This window comes from Lepidochelys kempii, chromosome 1, assembly GCF_965140285.1.
Source record: "Lepidochelys kempii isolate rLepKem1 chromosome 1, rLepKem1.hap1, whole genome shotgun sequence".
In the NCBI taxonomy this organism is placed as follows: Eukaryota; Metazoa; Chordata; order Testudines; family Cheloniidae; genus Lepidochelys; species Lepidochelys kempii.
The window spans coordinates 304,505,020-304,513,784 of NC_136380.1; the positions used below are offsets into that span (position 1 = coordinate 304,505,020).

The 8,765-nt window shown below is 40.5% G+C and overlaps 1 protein-coding gene across 3 annotated transcripts in view; it reads left to right on the forward strand.

Annotated features, from left to right (window-relative positions):
• Nucleotides 1-8,765, forward strand: part of FOXP2 (forkhead box P2) — a 555,269-nt gene that overhangs the window by 467,883 nt on the left and 78,621 nt on the right. The window lies entirely within an intron of this gene.

Genomic DNA, 8,765 nt, shown 5'->3' on the forward strand with positions numbered 1-8,765 from the left:
AAAACTGGACACAATACTCCAGATGAGGCCTCACCAATGTCGAATAGAAGGGAGCGATCACGTCCCTCGATCTGCTGGCAATGCCCGTACTTATACATCCCAAAATGTCATTGGCCTTCTTGGCAACAATGGCATACTGTTGACTCATATCCAGCTTCTCGTCCGCTGTAACCCCTAGGTCCTTTTCTGCAGAACTGCTGCCGAGCCATTCGGTCCCTAGTCTGTAGCGGTGCATGGGATTCTTTCGTCCTAAGTGCAGGACTCTGTACTTGTCCTTGTTGAACCTCATCAGATTTCTTTTGGCCCAATACTCTAATTTGTCTAGGTCACTCTGTATCCTATCCCTACCCTCCAGCGTATCTACCTCTCCTCCCAGTTTAATGTCATCTGCACTATAAACTATATAGATAACTATATCTGGTACATTTATCCATCAATATTTGTTTTTGCTTTTGTCTCTTCACATTTTCTCACCCTCCAAATTTGACAACATGGGATGTGCAAGAAAACATTACAAATACATACTCAGCAGAAAAGTTGTGTTAACATTTTTAAAAAGCTATCAGTATAGTTTTAACAGCTCATTACTCTATGGCTTATCAAATGAATGGCTAAAGAGATTACCAATAATTTTATCCATCCGTTTTACCGCTTATTTAACATTAATCTAGAAATAGGTGAATATAATTTAAATACTTACCATAATTCTGTAATTTTTTCCCAAAAACTTTTAAAGAGATTTTGATTAAAAAATATATGTTTAAAAAAAAGAAAAGGAGTACTTGTGGCACCTTACTTCATCGATGAAGTGAGCTGTAGATCACGAAAGCTTATGCTCAAATAAATTGGTTAGTCTCTAAAGTGCCACAAGTACTCCTTTTCTTTTTGCAAATACAGACTGACACGGCTGTTCTGTTTTTTCTTTTTTAGAAAATTACTGTTTATGCTGTTTACACAGGACTGTTTTGTTTGGACTACAATATGAAACACATGTATTAATTCTCTAAAGATCCATTATTCCAGTTTCCTCGTGTCCAAGTAACCCCACTTTTCCATTATATACCCAAAAGGAGCATGAACAATAAAAGTGCTGACAAATTATTCCAAACTCTGCAGCAGTATTTGTCAAACTTAAACTATTCAGAAACTCTTATGAAATTACTATAGCAACTACACATTTACATAGCAGCTCACACACAAAAAAATTCCCAGGCTTGCCAACTGTCATGTGTTTCCTAGGATTGTCCCACTATTACCTCCACATTCCATTTAAATTATTCTATGGGAATAGTGTTTTCTCGGGTTTGTTTAATCTGTGCCTGCTGCTACCACTAGAGTAGAGGGCACTGATCTGACTGCTAAGAAACCAGTTGATGACAGCCTCCTCTTCTTGTTCTCCTTGTCATCAGTTTTCCCACAATCACTGTACTCATTTTTTTAATTATTTTTATTTTTTGGTCTCAGGGCAGATCTATACTTAGAATCATAGAATATCAGGGTTGGAAGGGACCTCAGAAAGTCATCTAGTCCAACCCCCTGCTCAAAACAGGACCAATCCCCAACTAAATCATCCCAGCCAGGGTTTGTCAAGCCTGACCTTAAAAACCTCCACCACCTCCCTAGGTAACCCATTCCAGTGCTTCACCACCCTCCTAGTGAAAAAGGTTTTCCTAATATCCAGCCTAAACCTCCCCCACTGCAACTTGAGACCATTACTCCTTTTTCTGTCATCTGCTACCACTGAGAACAGTCTAGATCCATCCTCTTTGGAACCCCCTTTCAGATAGTTGAAAGCAGCTATCAAATCCCCCCCCCCTCATTCTTCTCTTCCGCAGACTAAACAATCCCAGTTCCCTCAACTTCTCCTCATAAGTCATGTGTTCCAATCCCCTAATCATTTTTGTTGCCCTTCACTAGACTCTTTCCAATTTTTTCACATCCTTCTTGTAGTGTGGGGCCCAAAACTGGACACAGTACTCCAGATGAGGCCTCACCAATGTCGAATAGAGGGCAATGATCACGTCCCTCAATCTGCTGGCAATGCCCTTACTTAAAATGCTTCATTGGTGCAACTGCACCGAGACATCTGCGCCACTGTAGTGCTTAAGTGAAGAGGCTCCTATGCTGACAGGAGAGCTTCTTCTGTCAGGTTAGTTAATCCACCTTCACAAAAGGCAGTAGCTGTGTCGGTGGGAGAATCTTTCCCACCAGTGTAGCGCTGTCTACACCGGGGTCTAACTCAGAATAAGTACATCACTCAGGGCTGTAGATTTTTCACACCCCTCAGTCATGTAATTATACCAGTGTAAGTCTGTAGTGTAGACCTATCCTCACTGAAGAGTACAGAAGGCAGAGTGGATTCGCTAGCACTGAACAAGAACCGAGATAGGAGATGGCTTGTGACACCAGTGCTGACTTGCATGTGCTCAGCAGGGGTTGCTTGAGACAGCCTCTCATCCTCTGGACTAATGATCCAATGACAGGCGAAGAATACTTCAGAATTGCATGTGGGTGCTTGAGAGATGGGGAGAGAGTGAGAGTGGAGGAAGAGGGACCTTGATGTGTGGGAGGGAAGGGGAGACATATAGAGAGGGAGCCCTTGATCTGGGAGAAAAGGGAACTTCAGTAGAAAATATAGAGGCAGAGTGAGTAAGGAGGTGTGAGAAAAGGAGAAGAAATTCTGGGGATGAAGAGAAGGAAGAATTGGAACATTTTGAAGAAGGGAGAGAGCTTTTGTGGGAGGAAGACAAGTATGTGGGATTTTGATCCCAATCCTGTGCCATTTAAGACAATGGGAGCTTTGTCACTGACTTGAATAAGCATAGCCATCAAGTTCTTTGAGGGGAAAAAAAGAAGGAAGGGGAACCTGGGAAATTGGGAGTGAGAAAGGGAATCAATAGGAAAGAGGGAAATGGAAAGACAAAGCGGGAAAGTGAACAAAATAGAATGGAAAGGAGAACTGGCGAGAATGGAGAAAATGGAATACACGAGTTACAGAAAAGAATGAAAAATCAGAGATGAAAGGAGAGAAGTAGAAATGGAAGAAGGGAGGACAATAAGAAAACCACCAGGTTAGTGGATTTGATTTGGGTTTATTTATGCTTCTTTATCATATGTAGTGCTAATATTCTGTATCTCTGCATATGTGACAGAAGTCCCAGGATTAGGGTGACCAGATGTCCTGATTTTATAAGGACAGTCCCAATTTTTGTGTCTTTTTCTTATATAGGCTCCTATTACCTCCCACCCCGTCCCGATTTTTCACATTTGCTGTCTGGTTACCCTACCCAGGGATGGCTGATTATTTTAGGTTTTCATATCAAGAAGCCTGTACTTCTATGCACTGGTTATATCATTGAAGATGTTTTGGCTTCTTGCTACTTTTTATCATTAGTTTTCTCTTGTTGCTTTTTCCTCCCCTTGCTGTTTTTGTCATGAGTCTTTGTGAGACTGTCACTTGGTGTAGCATCATTTATTGGATGGACATTTGTTTCATGGTCTCACTCTTGTCATCCAAGAATTGCATCCCAGCATTGGCTCCTTGCTTTAAACATGCCTTTGTATGTGATTTCAGGATTCATACTGAAGGACAGAGAGATTTCTCTGCTGTTGGTGAAGCTGTTACCCCACTCTGGTTTCCATTGAACAATTCCTCCTATTTTATCAGTATTCTTAGTGTATTTTTAAATGAGCAGTGTCCAAATTGTTCAAGCAGGTGCAGTTGCTGGAAGCTTGCTAAATGGTTTTGCCTTCTTCTTTGGTTATGTGAGACAGCACTTCTATTTGAATGGGCAAACAGCTGAATATATTCACATGCTGCATGGTACCACTTATGAGGCTAAATACAGCCCTGGCTTATTGACATCAGTAAGATTTGTGCCTTCTTATGCCAACGCTAAATTTGATCCAGAGTCTTTTTTCATCTCATTTGCCAGTACATTTTTACCTCTAGGAAGTAATATACAGCATTAGTTACAGTGCAGCCTGGTAGTGCAGTTTACTGAACTCTATTTAACCCAAACCACCAGTTAATTTGTAGTGAGCCTTGTCAGTACCAACCACTGGCCTTAGGCTAGCCATAATTTTTTCTTCACTGCTCATCCAGGACTATGCAATGCCAGAACAATATCACCTGTCAGCCAACACTGTACACCATCCAGCTTCAAAGAAACCATTTTAGTTGGTGACCCTTTTCACAGCCCTTTTAATATCTGCAGAGTTCACTGGCAGTGAAGAGGACTAGCTCTAGGCTTGAGGAAACCTGTACCATCCAGAAGAGAAAGTGCCAGCTGGCTTTGCGTAAACTGGCTGGCATCCTCTAAAACTGGAGAAGCTGGTCTTGTTGAGGAGAAAGACTTTGAAGTTTGCCTTGTAGGATCAATGAACCCTAAAAATAGATTTTTAAAATTCAGCCCCTGTATTTATCTGTTTCTGGTGTTCCCAAGACCATTAGAAAATCAGGATTTCACTTTAATTTCCCTGTATTTTTTATGCTGATACCCTGTCAAATTATGCCAGCTCCACATAGTACTCCAATGGTGTGTCCGTCTCCTTCTAATGATATTAAACTAATGGTACATATCAGAAATTATAGTCCAAAAGTACCACCAAATGATATCCATTAATTAATGGGTTATGAGGATTTTTCCAGATGTCTCTTTTGTATCTAATTGGCTTGCTTAAGCATGTTGAAACATCGGGATCTGTAGAACTATGTTCAGAAAAGGGTATACATTTCCTTAAATTTTTTAATTGTTTCCCAGCTTTATTTCCTCTTCATGGTAGATCCTGTGGACAGGTAACGAAGAACAAGTTACTTCACGTGATGTTGGGAGACTAACAGTAACACACATCTTGCTATTAGCATCTATTTAGAGCTGTGGAATCATGAGACAAACAATTCTGCTTTTTGATATTCTTGTAACTCTCATGGATTCAGTTTAGCTCCATCTCACTACAGGTGCCGTGAATATCTGATTGGTACATCAGTACATGCATCCATGAATTTAAATCAAATAAGAGACGAGATATTAAGATATGATTACAGATTTTTATTTTCTTAATATCTGCAGTAACCAGTGTCAATTGTGGTAACAGAAAAAATATTGTTGTTCTGTTGCTTTTGGGAAAAATATAAATAGACAAAGATAAACGTATGTAACCCGTACTTGATGGAAACCACATCCTGAAAAAAATCTTTCCTAGACCCTCTCTTTTGGCCTTCAAACAACCCCCCAGCTTCTCCAAGCTCATCATCAGAAGCAAGCTCCCTACAGACCAGGACACACCAACTCAAAGCAACGGCAGACCCAGCCGGAACAACAGATGCCAAACCTTTACACAAATCTCCACTGCTAAGATGATCAAATTGCCCACAAAACACTTTTCAAGATCCACGGGTCCTATACATGCCTATCACAGCCTGTGGTGTACCTCATTCAGTGCACTAAATACCCCAGTAACAACGATGTCGGTAAAACCAGATAATCATTACACTCTTGAATGAACTCACACAGAAAAATAAAAGAAGACTACATGACCTGTGGGTGAACAGTTTTCACAGATCGATCACTCTATATCTGATCTCTCAATCCTCATTCTCAACGCAAATCTGTACAGCCTCTTCAAAAGACAAGCCTGGGACTTTAATTCATAAGTTTGCTAGACACTAAAAATCACAGACTGAGTAAAGACATTGATTTTATGGCATATTGCAACTATTAACAACCCTCCTCCCCCAGTTGCTTTCCCTTCCTTCTCCCCCATGACTGAAGGAGTGTTAATGGACTACTTCACCTTGAATGGTCCCTTGAAATAGGTGTCGTCTACTTTTACTAAGCAATCTGTTCCACCTTGTATTTATCTGTGACACTCAGGCTATGTCTACAGTTTCTGACTGCATAATTTATGTTGCTCAGGGGGTGTGGCTTATTCACACCCCTGAATGACATAAATTATACTGACAAACGCCAGTGTGGACAGCACTATGTCAGCAGGAGAGTTTCTCCTGCCAACGTAGCTTCCGCATCTCGCAGAGGTAGTTTATGCTGATGGGAGAGATCCCCAGCAGCTTCCCCCACACACTCCCAGTGTCTCCCACCCACCAGCAGCCCTGTCAATCAGCGCCTCCCCATCCCTCCATCCCTCCCGATCAGCTGTTTCATGGCATGCAGGAGGCTCGGGGCGGGGGCATGGGGCATGAGGGCATGGCAGGCTTAAGGGAAGGAGCCACATATTAACTTCTGAAGAGCTGCATGTGGCTCCAGAGCCACAGGTTGGCCAACTCTGCTCAATATTCATGCTGGAATCCTAACTCAGATTTCATTCTACCCTCACTCAGACAAATTCATGAAAACTTATCAATCTGAATATTGATGGAAATTAGAAAAGAAAAAAGATTTAAACATACAATAGTGACTCATAACTATAAAAAGTAAAAATAAGAAATCAAGACTACTTTAAAAAGTAAATAAAATGTTTAAGCCATTCATTTTTATTTTTCTCACTCCAAAAGTCTGCCGCTGTTGTCTTCATCATCTCTCCTCTGTCCCCTACAGTGTCTTTATAGTCATTTCAGTGGCAGTGGGGTTCAATCACAGGTCACCTAGAACAACACAACACAGATCTGTCTGGTTATTGGTGTTTTTGGCGATGGGGATGTAACAAAAATGTTTACTGCTTCCTCTCTCCCAAATTTTCTGCAAAGTATCCTTGGGTTGCTGTTATTGAGGTCTGTGATTTTTCGGCCAGGGGAGGAGGAAAAAAACAATTTGCTGCCGCAGCTGCTCAATTCAGCCTGGTGGCTCATATGCTCAAGATTGTCCCTAGGTAGGTGGAGTTGCCACTACTGTCATTGTTATCTAGCAGAAGAATTGTTTCATGCCTGCCTGCTTTGAGCTAGGAAAGGAACAGAAGTTTCTTTTTGGTGGGCTGGAGGTAACAGAGTCATTTGCCATCCATCCCTTTCCTTGTGGTAATAACTCTTGAAGACAGTCCAGTCTTGTACCCCTTGAAGACTACGGGAGCAGAGCTGAGGGCATCAATCCATCAAACTGCACAGAAAAACCTAATGTAAATTGCAGGTTGGAAGTTTACTGGTGGTGATACTTGAGATCTTTTGGGAGGGCTCTGGATAGGCGGGTGGGAGCGTGGTACTTCAGATCCGCTGGGAGCTGTGTGTGTTGAGGGGGCAGTATTTCACTAGGGTTCACATAAGGTTTGCTTGGAGTTTGGGGGTTCAAATAAAAGCACTGAAAAATCTTCCAGTTTAGTTTCCTGCATCAATAAAAACCCAAATAAGTGAAATTTGATGCCACCTGTTTTCTTGAGAAACACAACAATGCTGAAGTTATCCCACACCCTAGCATCCTACACCAGTTTTCTCCAATATCCATGTGAAATGAGTAATACTTTTAGTCACTCCGATACATCTTCAGAAAAGAATGTTTTAATATGCATGTTCAAGAGAAATTGTCTGTCTGTGACTAGTTCCATTCCAGTAATTTTTTTGCTGAGGATCTCAGTCCACTAGAAACTGAATTTGAAACCACCAAATCTTTTAGGCCATCAAACAGTTATTGGATGATAATGATTTTTGGTCACCATAGATTTGGGTAAGATTCACAGTGGCAACTTAGAGTGATAGGTTCCATATCCCCTTACCCATATCTTGAGTCCTTAGAGGCCTTTAGGGAACTTTTGTTCTGTGAATGTACATTGCAAACTGGAAAATATATATTAAATGCTATTTTATTTGTTGTTCCTAGGAAGTTTGAAATTCATGTCCTGATCCTGGAAAATTTACATATACATTACTGTATAGATGAATCAAATGTAATCTTTTATATATCTGGCTTTGTCAGAAGGGAAAAAGGCACAATAACTTAAGCATGATTAGTGTGTAGTGAGAAATGAAATATAATGCATCTGATATGCCAATAGGAAATGTCTTTAGTCTTTTTCCCCTCCAATGTGCTGGGTTTTAGTTTTAAAATGTACAGTATTTGTGTATATGTTTATTACTGCCATAGAAGAGGTGAGATACAACGGGGCAGGTTGAGTTCTTTCCAAGGATTCTTATCCAGTTACCTGGAAGTGGCCACAAAGTGCTAGCTAAAAGTACAAAATTTGAAATGTATTATTCCGCACTGATTAGGTTTACACTGAAGTACCTTTGTACACACTGACCATGGCTAGAAAAATGATATCACCAAATCGGAATGCTTTTTCATTCAGTTATTGTATTATATCCAGCGTAGCAGGAAATGATTTTGCATGACAGTACACATGTAAATGTCATTGCATATGTCATTGACAGTGTATATGGCTGTTATGCAAGATTCACAATGATCACATTGGAGAAAACTGTCTCTGTTACATTAAATAAAACGTGCCTAGTAAAAATTGCTAGCAATTTTTTTCTAGACATATAATGACACGGGAAGAGTGCAAAACAAAACTACCAGAAACAAACCATTTTTCAAGCAGTAATATCTACAGGACAAGTGATCTAAATTGCTGTAACAGGGAGAGTTCATCATTGCACTGCAAAAGAACTTGAAATATAACCTAAAGGCAAGTGAAATACTGATTCCAAGCTTTGAAATAACAGCAACAAATTTACCTACAGACAGAAGATGCATGGAAGCAATAAATGAATTATACAAGTCTTACACATGCAATCTGATTATTCTGACCAAAGTGTTAATTGGATCCTAACTGCCAGATCTGATATCTGCAGTCTTGTAGTCGGAAACCTTTCAAAG